The 13,830-nt window shown below is 38.1% G+C and overlaps 1 protein-coding gene across 2 annotated transcripts in view; it reads left to right on the top strand.

The window, feature by feature from the left end:
• Positions 1-13,830, top strand: part of SOX6 (SRY-box transcription factor 6) — a 765,792-nt gene that overhangs the window by 4,509 nt on the left and 747,453 nt on the right. For both annotated transcript variants that reach the window (XM_070473416.1, XM_020904495.2), the window contains exon 3: positions 12,765-12,934. The gene's annotated coding sequence lies outside the window, so the exon portion shown is untranslated. The remainder of the gene's footprint in view (positions 1-12,764; positions 12,935-13,830) is intronic.

Below are 13,830 nucleotides of genomic sequence, written 5' to 3'. Positions count from 1 at the left end.
GGTAAAGAATTTGCCAGCCAATGCAGGAGATGTAGGTTCCATCTCTGGGTCAGGAAGATCCCCTGGAGGAGGAAATGGCAATCCACTCTAGTATTCTTGGCTGCAAAATCCTATGGACAGAGGAACCTGGCAAACAACAGTCCATAGAATCGCAAGGAATCAGCCACAAGCGAGCACACACACACATCAAAGAGGAAATAAAAATCACTGATAAAGCCAGAGTTGTGAGGTAACTAGTTAAGATCCAAGTGTAATCCCTTCTCATTTCTTTTTTCTTTTGATTTGGAGGATATACATTTTATTTTCAGTATTATTAATGGTTATATTTTAGTTTTTGCTCCAATCAAAATTTTAACTATCTCAATGTCTCCTGACTTCTGTTAAATGTATGAAGAATTTAACACCTTCCCTTTTGCCTTGTTCTTCCCTCGTTCACTTTCAGGATAATATAATTTAGAATTTAAGTACAAATTTTTGTTATTGCATCAATTTTTATATTACAAATATTTTCCATCAATAACATTTTGGCATATGCCTTAGGCTCTTTACATAGCAGGTTTACTGAGATATAATTCACATGCCACTTAATTCACATAATAAAGTATACATTTTTCATTCATAAAGTACACAATTATTTTTTAATATACTCACAGAGTTGTGCAGTTATCACCACAGTCAATTTTATCATTCCAAAAAGAAACTATGTATCCATTAGCAGTTTTTCCTTCCACTTCCTCCAACCCTAGGCAACCACTAATCTACTTTCTGCATCTGTAGATTTGCCTATTTCATATAAATGGAATCGTTCTATACGTGGTCTCTGGGGATTGGTTTGACTTAGCATAATATTTTCAAGGTTCATTCACAGTGTAGCATGTAGCAATGCTTTTATTCATTTTTATAGTAGAATAAGATTCCATCATGTGAATATACCATACTTTGTTTATTCATTCATCACTTCATGTGCATTTGGATTATTTCCATTATTTGGCTATTATAAATAATGCTGTTATAAACATTCATGTGCAAGTTTTTGTGTGAACATGTTTTCATTCTCATGTGTTTATGTCTAGGAAAGAAATTGCTGTGTCATGAGGTTACTCAGTGGTTATCTTTTTGAAGAATTGTCAGATTGTTTTCCAAAGTGACTGCCCCATTTTACATTCTCACTAGCAATGTTTGAAGGGTCCAATTTCTCCAGTCTGGCCAGTACTTGTTATTATGTGTTTTTCTTTTTTTATTATAGCTATCCTAGTGGATATGAAATTACTTTCAGTTCTGAAACCAAATTTTTTAGTTGTTTTTCAGTAAAAGATGATGTCTTTGTACTTGGTGCAAAATACCAAGTATACTAATGGCTGTGTATATTAAAGGATTTTATATTAATGTACAGAAACAAAGAGATAACATCTTATTAATTTGTACCAATAGCTCTCAAACTTCAGTGTGCATTGGAATCACCTGGAAGATTTTTTGTGAAAGTTTATATTGTTGGGCCCTACCTGAGTTTCTGAATCAGTAAGACTGTGATGTGTCAGAAGATTTTGTAGCAAGTTTTTATATGCTGCTGGTCTGAGGACCACATTTTTAGAACCAGTGATTTGTCAAACATGTTGGTAATGCTTTCTTTGTCCTCAGTTTCTTCCTTAAGTGTTTCATATGTGTTAGCTAATATATCATTTTACAGATGAGGAAATTGAGGTACACACAGATTAAGTAACGAGACAAGGAAATTGAGACCTATAAAGGTTAATAACATGTTCAAAATCACATATCTAAAAATAGCAGGGGCTTCCCTTGTGGCTCAGTTGGTAAAGAATCTGCCTGCAATGCGGGTAACCTGGGTTTGATCCCTGGGTTGGGAAGTTCCCGCTGGAGAAGGGAAAGACTACCCACTCCAGCTGGAGTAGCAGCTGCATGGTGCTGGAGCAGCTGTGAGGAGATACCCCACGTCCAAGGGCAGAGAAGCCCCAGCAAGATGGTAGGCATTGGAGTGGCAGCTGTGCGGCACTGGAGCGACTTTGAGGAGATTCCCCACATCCAAGGGCAAAGGAGAAGCCCCAGCAAGACTGTAGGAGGGGCAAAATCACATTTAGAATCAAACCTCATACCTGCCAGAGACACTCATAGGGTTCACACAAACCTTGTGTACACCAGAACCCAGAGACCCCACAGAGACTGATTTTGATTGTCTCCTGTGGAGTGACAGGTCAGCCGTGGACTGCTGCAGGGGCAGGGGCTATGGGTGCCGCAGACCTGGGCATGGCATAAGCCCTCTTAGAGGAGGTCGCCATTAACCTAACCATAGAGCTGCCAGAACTTACACAGGACTGGGAAACAGACTCTTGGAGGGCACAAACAGAACCTTGTGTGTACCAGGACCCAGGAGAAAGGAGCAGTGACCCCACAAGAGACTGACCCAGACTTGCCTGTGAGTGTACAGGAGTCTGCAGTGGAGGCACGGGTCGGCTGTGGCCTGCTGCAGGGTTGGGGGCACTGCATGCATGGGATCTTTTGAAAGAGGTCTCCTTACCTCCACCATAGTTTGGCCCCAGGTAAAAAAACAGGGAGGGAATACAGCCCCACCCATCAACAGAAAATTGGATTAAAGATTTACTGAGCATGGCCCCTCCCATCAGAACAAGACCCAGTTTCCTCCTCAGTCAGTCTCTCCCTTCAGAAAGCTTCCATAAGCCTCTTCTCCTTCCCCATCAGAGGGCAAAGCAAAAACCAAAGTGAGGTCACTCAGTCATGTCCGACTCTTTGCAACCCCATGGACTGTAGCCTACCAGGCTCTTCCATCCATGGGATTTCCCAGGCAAGAGTACTGGAGTGGGTTGTCATTTCCTTCTCCTGGGGATTTTCCCAACCCAATGATCAAACCCAGGTCCCCCCATTGTAGGCAGACACTTTTACTGTCTGAGCCACCAAGGAAGACTCGTCAGAGGGCAGACAGACTCAAAACCATAATCACAGAAAACTAACCAATTTGATCACATGGACCACAGCCTTGTCTAACTAAATGAAACTACGAGCCATACCGTGTAAGGGCACCCAAGATGGACGAGTCATGGTGGAGAGTTCTGACAAAACGTGGTCCAATGGAGGAGGGAATGGCAAACCACTTCAGTACTCTTGCCTTGAGAACCCCATGAACAGTATGAAAGGGCAAAAAGATAGGACATTGAAAGATGAACTCCCCCGGTTGGTAAGTGCCCAATATGCTACTGGAGATCAGTGGAGAAATAACTTCAAAAAGAATGAAGGGATGGAGCCAAAGCAAAAACAACATCCTATTGTGGATGACACTGGTGATGGAAGTAAAGTCTGACGCTGTAAACAGCAATATTGCATAGGAATTTGGAATGTTAGGTCCATGAATCAAGGCAAATTGGAAGTGGTCAAACAGGAGATGGCAAGGGTGAACATCAACATTTTAGGAATCAGCGAACTAAAATGGACTGGAATGGGCAAATTTAACTCAGATGACCATTATATCTACTACTGTGGACAAGAACCCCTTAGAAGAAATGGAGTAACCATCATAGTCGACAAAAGAGTCTGAAATGCAGTACTTGGATGCAATCTCAAAAACGACAGAATGATCTCTGTTCGTTTCCAAGGCAAACCACTCAATATCACAGTAATCCAAGTTTATGCCCCAACCAGTAATGCTGAAGAAACTGAAGTTGAATGGTTCAATGAAGACCTACAAGACCTTCTATAACTAACACCCCAAAAAGATGTCCTTTTTGGGGGGGACTGGAATGCAAAAGTAGGAAGTCAAGAAATACCTGGAGTAACAGGCAAATTTGGCCTTGGAGTACAGAATGAAGCAGGGCAAAGGCTAAGAGAGTTTTGCCAAGAGAGCACACTGGTCATAGCAAACACCCTCTTCCAACAACACAAGAGAAGACTCCACACATAGACATCATCAAATGGTCAATACTGAAATCAGATTGATTATATTCTTTGCAACCAAAGATGGAGAAGCTCTATACAGTCAGCAAAAACAAGACCAGGAGCTGATTGTGGCTCAGATTCAGTTCAGTTCAGTTGCTCAGTTGTGTCCAACTCTTTGCGACCCCATGAATCACAGCACGCCAGGCCTCCCTATCCATCACCAACTCCAGGAGATTACTCAAACTCATGTCCATCGAGTCAGTGATGCCATCCAGCCATCTCATCCTCTGTCGTCCTCTTCTCCTCCTGTGCCCAATCCCTCCCAGCATCAGGGTCTTTTCCAATGAGTCAACTCTTCACATGAGGTGGCCAAAGTATTGGAGTTTCAGCTTCAGCATCAGTCCTTCCAATGAACTCAGATTATGAGCTCCTTATTGCCAAATTCAGACTTAAATTGAAGAAAGTAGAGAAAACCACTAAAGCATTCAGGTATGACCTAAATCAAATCCCTTATGATTATACGGAAGAAGTGAGACATAGATTCAAGGGATTAGATCTGATAAAATACCTGAAGAACCAAGGATGGAGATTTGTGACATTGTACAGGAGGCAGGGATCAAGACCATCCCCAAGAAAAAGAAATGCAAAAAGGCAAAATGGTTTTCTGAGGAGGCCTTACAAATAGAGAAAAGAAGAGAAACTAAAGGCAAAGGAGAAAAGGAAAGATATACCCATTTCAATGCAGAGTTCCAAAAAATAGCAAGGAGAGATAAGAAAACCTTCCTTGGTGATCAATGCAAAGAGATAGAGGAAAACAATAGAATGGGAAAGACTAGAGATCTCTGCAAAAAAATCAGAGATACCAAGGGAATATTTCATGCAGCGATGGGCACAATAATGAACAGAAATAGTATGGATCTAACAGAGGCAGAAGATATTAAGAAGAGGTGGCAAGAATACACAGAAGAACTATACAAAAAAGATCTTCATGACCCAGATCATTACAATGGTGTGATCACTCACCTAGAGCCAGACATCCTGGAATGCGAAGTCAAGTGGGCCTTAGGAAGCATCATTCAGAACAAAGCTAGTGGAGGTGATGGAATTCCAGTTGAGCTATTTCAAATGCTAAGAGATGATGCTGTGAAAGTGCTGCACTCAATATGCCAGCAAATTTGAAACACTCAGCAGTGGCCACAGGACTGGAAAAGGTCAGTTTTCATTCCAATCCTAAAGAAAGGCAATGCCAAAGAATGCTCAAACTACTGCACAATTGCACTCATCTCAATGCTAGTAAAGTAGTACTCAAAATTCTCCAAGCCAGGCTTCAACAGTATGTGAACTGTGAGCTTCCAGATGTTCAAGCTGGATTTGGAAAAGGCAGAGAAACCAGAGATCAAATTGCCAACATCATTTGGATCATTGAAAAAGCAAGAGAGTTCCAGAAAAACAGCTATTTCTGCTTTATTGACTATGCCAAAGCCTTTGACTGTGGATCACAACAAACTGTGGAAAATTCTTACAGAGATAAGAATACCAGACCACCTGACCTGCCTCTTGAGAAATCTGTATGCAGATCAGGAAGCAACAGTTAGAACTGGACATAGAACAGACTGATTCCAAATAGGGAAAGGAGTACGTCAGGGCTATATATTGTTACCTTGCTTATTCAACTTAAATGCAGAGTACATCATGAGAAACGCTGGACAGGATGAGGCACAAGCTGGAATCAAGATTGCTGGGAGAAATATCAATAACCTCAGATATGCAGATGATACCACCCTTAAGGTAGAAAGGGAAGAACTGAAGAGCCTCTTGATGAAAGTGAAAGAGGAGAGTGAAAATGTTGGCTTAAAACTCAACATTCAGAAAATTAAGATCAAGGCATCTGTTCCCATCACTTCTCAGCAAATAGATGGGGAAATAGTGGAAACAGTGGCAGACTTTATATTCTTGGGCTCTAAAATCTCTGCAGATGGTACCTGCACCCGTGAAATTAAAAGACGCTTGCTCCTTGGAAGAAAAGTTAAGACAAACCTAGACAGCATTTTTAAAAGCAGACATTACTTTGCCAACAAAGGTCCATCTAGTCAAAGCTATGGTTTTTCGAGTAGTCATGTATGGATGTGAGAGTTAGACTATAAAGAAAGCTGAGCACAGAAGAATTGATGCTTTTGAACTGTGGTGTTGAAGACTCTTGAGAGTCCTTTGGACTTCAAGGAGATCCAGTCTATCCTAAAGGAAATAAGTCCTGAATATTCATTGGAAGGACTGATGCTGAAGCTGAAACTCTAATACTTTGGTCACGTGATGCGAAGAAGTGACTCACTGAAAAAGACCCTAATGCTGGGAAAGATTGAAGGCAGGAGAAGGGGGTGACAGAGGATGAGATGGTTGGATGGCATACCGACTCAATGGACATGGGTTTGAGTAAACTCTGAGAATTGGTGATGGACACCATCATACACGACTTAGCGATTGAACTGTACTGAACTGAAAAATAGAAGAGCTGATGGTTTGCTCTGGCTCTAGTGTTTAGTTTCTTAATAACTTGTTAGCTGCTTTGTGTATAGTTAAGTCACACATTTACTGAATGAAAACTTGCAAACAATCAATTTCTTACAAATTTGGGATACTTAGTTCCTAGAAAGAATTGTTCTCTTTCAAGGAAATTTAAAAAATCAAGTATTCCTTCAATGTTCTTGTGTCTAGTAGTTAATTCATTCATTGCTGTGTCCATTAATAAAATATTTTTATGTTTATGATATTTTGTTTTTTAAAGGTAGGACTACTGTGAATTATACTTTTATAATAGCAAATATTGTTGAATATCTAAGTAGTATTGTGACCTTGGATTGTCATGGAAATTTTTTGGGTTTCAGTTTCTTCATCAAACTGTGCTTCTGTGATTTGGACTTGGTTGTTTCATTGTGATATCAGATGATGACAATTATTTTTTAGTTGAGAAGAGAAATTTAATTCAACAGATGGAGTATTCCCAGTTTCAAGATTTTTCTCGCGTAAAATTTGCTCAACATTAGAAAAGTTATGATGAAAAAACAAGAGTTGATAGTGCTTCGTTTGACAGCTTGTTTTTCTATGGATGTTTGTGTGTGTGTGTGTGTGTGTGTGTATTTTGGAGGGGGCTATGTAAGTTCTTAATTGTGGCATGTGGACTTTTCTCTAGCTGTGGCACAAGGACTCTAAAGTGCATGGGCTCAATAGCTGCAGCATGGGGGCTTCGTTGTCCTACAACATGTGGGGATATTAGTTTCCTGCCCAGGGATTGAACCTGCATCTCCTACATTGAAAGGTGTATTCTTAACCACTGGACCACCAAGAAAGTCCCTGGACATTGTGTTTGTGGTTATGATTTTATATTGAATTAGTAATTTCTTTATTTTTTTTCTATTTTGTATATCAGTATTTCATGGTACTTTATAATTTATTAATGTTTTGTCTCTTAGACTGATCTGAATTTTCTAAAGTGTATACTACTCATATACTTTGTGTTATACCTTGATTATATGCACATTAAATTCAGAAAACTTTACTAAGCATTTCTAGAGGATGCATAAGAAAGAATTCAAGGAATTTACATTTTACTTGTAATAGTTTTCATTCTGTTTTTTTTTTGTTGCTGTTGTTGTTCAGTCACTCAATCATGTCCTGCTCTCCGTGACCCCATGGACTTTAGCACTCCAGGCTTCCCTGTCCTTCACCATCTCCCGGAGCTTGCTCAAACTCGTGTCCATTGAGTCAGTGTTGCCATTCAACCACCTCGTCCTCTGTCATCCCCTTCTCTTCCTGCTTTCAATCTTTCCTAACATCAGGGTCTTTTCTAATGAATTGGCTTTTTGTATCAGGTACCTCAAGTATTGGAGTGGTGATAAGCTAGGGGGATAGGATGGGGTGGGAGATAGGAAGCAGGTTCAAGAGGGAGGGGACATATGTGTGTCTATGGCTGATTCATGCTGATATATGACAGAAATCAACACAATATTGTAAAGCAATTATCCTTCAATGGAAAATAAATTTAAAAAAGACAAACCTCTAAATCAGAACTTCTGGAAAGAAGGCCTAAGAATCTCCCCTTTAACATATGCCCTAGATCCTTAAGCAGTCTAAAAGACTGAAAACAAATTTTTTACGATTAATAAGAAATAGTAGGGGTGTAGCAAATTGTACAGTTGTTATTGTACCCAACTCTTTGCAACCCCATGAACTGCAGCACACCAGCCTTCCCTGTCTTTCACTATCTCCCTGGGTTTGCTCAAACTCATGTCCATTGAGTCAGTGCCATCCAACCATCTCATCCTCTGTCACCCCCTTCTCCTCTCGCCTTCTATCTTTCCCAGCATCAGGGTATTTTCCAATGAGTCGGTTCTTCTCATCAGGTGGGTAAAGTATTGGAGCTTCAGCTTTAGCATCACCCTTCCAATGAATATTCAGGACTGATTTCCTTTAGGATTGACTGGTTTGGTCTCCCTGCAGTCCAAGGGACTCTGAAGAGTCTTCTCCAATACCAGGGTTCAAAAACATCAATTCTTTGGCACTCAGCCTTCTTTACAGTCCAACTGTCACCTCCATACATGACTGCTGGAAAAACCATGGCATTTACTAGATGGACCTTTGTTGGCAATGTAATGTCTCTGCTTTTTAACACACTCTTTAGGTTGGTCATAGCTTTTCTTCCAAGTTGCAAGCATCGTTTAATTTCATGACTGCAGTCACCATCTGCAGTGATTTTGGAGCCCAAGAAAAAGTCTCTCACTGTTTTGTTGTTTCCCCATCTATTTGTCATGAAGTGATTCAGTTTACCAATTAGTAAAATATATCAGGGAAATTTGTCAATACTTTGAAAAAAAATCACTGAATTTCTGTTCAAGGGAATACTGAGTATTTAGGGGCACTAGAGGGTTTGTCTGATTCTAACTGTGTATTTTTTGTCATCTTTTATTGACGAGGCTATTTTATAGCTCTTTAGAGATAAAAGTTAAAGTGTAGAAAATAGAAAACAAAAAAGCTTTTATTAAAAAAAAAAAAGAAAATAGAAAACAAGGCAAATGTTTTTTGCCCATAACAATGTAAATGATTCCTCTTCTCAGCAATGCAGAACATTTTTTTCCAGTAGAGAATATAAATCTATGTAAGTTAAATTCTATTATGAATAGATTTTCACTTCTTGCTAGATTCCTCATTAGTTAATATGTTAAATAAAATCCCTGACACTTCACATTTTGACTCATGGTTATTGTTGTTTATATGAGTCATGATTTTACCATTTTGGAAATTATACATTAAGATTTTTAAACACTTATAAAATGTACATATAAATAGATAAGTACAAGCATATATGTGGGCTCCCGGTGACTCAGTAGTAAACAATCCACCTGTCAGTGCAAGAGATGTAGGTTTGATCTCTGGGTCTGGAAGATCCCCTGGAGAAAGCAATGGCAACCCACTCCAATATTCTTGCCTGGGAAATCCCATGGACAGAGGAGCCTGGTGGGCGACAGTCTATGGGGTTGCAAAGAGTTGGACACGATTGAGCATGCACACACACTCACAAGCACATATGCATATGAAATTTAAAGAAATACTCATATAATGTGCTTAAAAGTAACAAAACAATAATTATTTAAACTAGGTAACATTTTCGCTTATTACAAACAATATATGTACACTTAAGATAAAATATATTCATAAGCAAGAAGAAAATTAAAAAAATAGAACTTTTATGATCTTACCATCTAGAAATAATATGACCTTGGAATAAGGTGTTTCAGACTTACATTTTGTGTTTATTTAATTTTTTTCTAACATAAGATAACAATGTATCCCATATTGATTTGAACGATTTAGATCTTTGTTTTTTTAAACTTAAGAGTATATCAATGAGCACTTTTTTGATATTTAGTTTTTAAAGATTGTATTTCAGCATTTCTAAGGAGAGGAAACTGACAAAATTTCCTGCTAACTAATTTAGTTTTAATAACTTTGCAAGTGCCATGTCATTATTTTAAAAATGAAAGGATGTTAAGAAGGCACACAAAATCACCAAATGCAGAAGAAATTAAAGCAAGAGTATTTTAATACTCTGTATCCCAGAGATGGTCACCCTGTGTGGGATCTTAGAGGTCTGTCTATACTCATTACCATGATGAATGAAATCTTTTTTTCAATTGTTTTTGTTTAAAAAAGAAGCTGGCGTGGAGGTTATTGGGGGATTAAGGGTGGGGCAGAACCTAAGACTACAAAGGAAATGAAGCCTGGAAAATCAGTATAGGATAGCGGTCCTGTCCTAGTTGTTAACATTTAAAAAGCCCTTTCAAGGACCATAGAAATAAAGGCTACAAATGTCTGGAGCTTGAAATGGCTTTTATACTTTTGAACCTGTTATGAAAGCTTTTCTTAGAACTCTCCTTCTTTCCCCTCCTGCAAAACAAAATAGTTAAGCAAAAAAAAAAAAAAAAAAAAGAGAGCGAGAGATTAAACAGGAAAAGACCAGATATAAAGGATGTTACCATAGCTTATTTTAAATTTCTGAGCCAGAAGAACAGTTTCTTCTTAAAAAAAAAAAAAAGGAACAAAGAGGAAGAACTGCCATATTTCAAAGTCTAAAGGAAACAAAAGAGAATAAGTGGTTATATCCTTGAATCTTGTGAATTGCTGGTAGCTCCAGTGTAGCTGCATTTCCAGCAGGAGTCAACACTTTTTGGTTTTGTTGCTACTGAACTGGTTTTTGAACAAGTTACAAAAGTAAAGAGAAAGAGACAATGTGCATTGAGACTATTCTGTTTTTAATGCAGTATTTGGTTGAACACCAATGTTCTCTATGTTTTCATAAAGAGTAAGTTTTTAAAAAAAAAATAGTCATAGGACATGGATTGCTTATTCTTATAAAGTTCCTCACCAGAGACCAAGTATGACTTTCCTTCCTTGTTTTGATTTCCTTGTTATTTTGTTATGATAGAAATAGAAGAATGAATGACTGACATGTAGTTTTTGTTCTTTAGCACCAATAAGATTATAAAGGGACTCCAAGTCTCTCTAATGGAGTCTAACTCTACTTAAATTAAAAACTTTAAAGTCCTGAAATGCAATATGGAAGTTCTGGATTTTAGTCCTATCACTGCTATTAATCGTGTGCTTGTCACCTAACTTCTCTTAGAGCCAAACTAGTTTATTGTTTCTTACATCTGCAAAGTTCTTTAATTCTGTGAATTTAAAAAATGTGACAGTAATGCTAAAGGATAAAATCCTCTTTAAAAAGCAGGTGTCAATTAAAAAAAAAGATTCCTAAGTTTCAAATGATGAAACTAGTAATATAAAAACAAAATTATAGTGTGACCACAGAATTTAATTTTTTTAATAAATATTTTTTATTGAAATACAACAGATATACAGAAAAGTGCACAAATTGTAAGTATTATAGTTCAGTTATCACAAAAATAAACATATCTATGTGACCTCTGCTCAGGTCAAGAAATAAAACATTTTAAGCAGCTCTTTAATCTTCCTTCTGTTTTAGTTACTACCTTCTCTTCCTTTCCAAACATAGCTATCTTGACTTTTACAGAGTTTTCCCTGTTTTTGAGTTTTATTTAAATAGAGCCATACAGCATATATAATTTTACATCTAGCTTCTTTTATATAATGTTGTATTTGAAAGTATATGGTAAAATTTAAGTGTTATCAAGATCATGATCATTATCACCATAAGGAAAATTTATTTTTTTGTAAGAGGAGGAGAGATGAACAGTTTAGGTACAATAGAGTCTACTTATTACTGGGTCCAGTGCTCTACCATAAAAACATTAAGTGAGTCACAAACGTGAGTCTTGTTCTGTGCTGTGCTCACTCATGTCCAACTCTTTGTGACCCCATGGACTATAGCCCACCAGGCTCCTCTGTCCATGGGATTCACCAGGTGAAGAATACTGGAGTGGGTTGCCATGCGCTCCTCCAGAGGATCTTCCCAACCTAGGGATCAAACCCAGGTCTCCCATATTGCAGGCAGATTCTTTACCTTCTGAGACACCAGGAAAGCCCAAGAGTTAGTCATGTATATAATTTAAAAATTTTACTAGGAAAGCCCAAGAGTGAGTCATGTATGTAATTTAAAATTTTTACTAGTCACACTAGAAAAAATTAAAAGAAATAGGTGAAATTAATGTTAATAATGTATTTTATGAAAATCAATATATACAAATGGCTATTGTTTTAGCATGAACTCAATATAAAAACTATTGAAATATTTGACACTAATTTATTTATGTAAAGTCTTCAAAAATCCAGTGTGAACTTTTGTATCACAGCACGTCTCAATTAAGGGTAGTCATATTTCCAGTAGCCCAATAAGCCACAGGTTGCTACTGGCTACTGTGTTGAAAAGTACAGATTTGAGGCTTTTCTTGATAAAATGGGAGCATGATCAGTGCTATAAATTTAACATGATTTACTCATGCTTTTAGCAATACTATACTGCAGTGTATACTAATAGTGGGTTGGTAGTCTATGTTGGTGGCTCAGATGGTAAAGAGTCTGCCTGTGATGCAGGAGACCCAGGTTTTATCCCAGGATGTGGAAGATCCCTGGAGAAGGGAATGGCAACCTACTTCAGTATTCTTGCCTGGGAAGTTCCATGGACAGAGGAACGAGGTGGCCTACAGTCCATGGGGTCACAAAGAGCCGGACACGACTGAGTGACTAACACACACACACATACACACATACTGTAATGTATACTGATAGTGCATTGTTAATTTATGTTTGAGATACAGGATTTTGAGTATTTTATGTGAATAAGAACTCTGAACTCTACCACTGAAACTTATTTTTTGAAACTTTTCCAACAGGACTATTTTGTCAGAGTTTAAATTGGCAACTTTAAAATCAGAGCATTGAACCTGTAGGAGTCCAGTATATTCTGAAGTAATTTGCATACTAGTGAGAAGCAGCAAGAGAGACATTTGGTGGCCTAAAAAGACCTAATGAAAATTAAGAGACGCAATGTTCAGAGCAACTGGTAGGTAAATAACAAAAGTATATATAATAACTGAAATTTTTATAAGGGAAAGACAGTGGATATGACTGACTATATAAAAATAACTTTGATATTAACTGAATGTTTATGTCCTTCCAAATTCATATGCTGAAACCTAATCTCCAAAGTGATGCTATTTGGAGGTAGGGCCTTTGGGAGATGAATAGGTCATGTGGGCAGAGCCCTCATGAATGAGATTAGTGCCCTTTTAAAAGAGACCACAAGAGCTCCCTTGATCCTTCCACAAAGGAGGACACAGCAAAAAGATAGCCATTTATGAGGAAGTGGATGAGGAGGTGGGTTCTTACCAGTCACCAATCTGCCAGGGCCTTGATCTTGGACTTCTCAGGCTCCAAAACTGGTAGCTATAAATGTTTGTTGTTTAAGCTACCCAGTCTATGGTATTTTTGTTATAGCAGTCCAAATGGACTAAGATAAGTTTTGGAAGTTTAGCATAGTAACTTTAGGGAAGTTGGGAATCAAACAAAAGTTCCATAGAAGCAGATTTTTTGTTTTTTCCTGGAGAACAATGCTATAAATAATGTCTTGTTCACTAGGATGATCTTCCCTGATGGCTCAGATGGTAATCAAATCTGAGACCTAGGTTCAATCCCTGGGCTGGGAAGATCCCCTGGAGAAGGGACCGTCTACCCACTCGAGTATTCTGGCCTGGAGAATTCCATGAACAGAGGAGCCTGGCAGGCTATAGTCCCTGGTGTCACAAAGAGTCAGACACAACTGAACAACTTTCACTGTCTCTTTTCACTAGGATAAGCCTACATAAATCTATATGAACTATAATATAGTTGAAATATTTATCATTTGCAGTAACAAATACTATTGTAATGTTAAAAGTAAAAGAAAATAATTTATATTTT

This window comes from Odocoileus virginianus, chromosome 10 (genome assembly GCF_023699985.2).
Source record: "Odocoileus virginianus isolate 20LAN1187 ecotype Illinois chromosome 10, Ovbor_1.2, whole genome shotgun sequence".
Taxonomy (NCBI): Eukaryota; Metazoa; Chordata; class Mammalia; order Artiodactyla; family Cervidae; genus Odocoileus; species Odocoileus virginianus.
The sequence above is the reverse complement of the archived record's forward strand: the minus strand, read 5'-3'. Positions and strand labels throughout refer to the sequence as shown.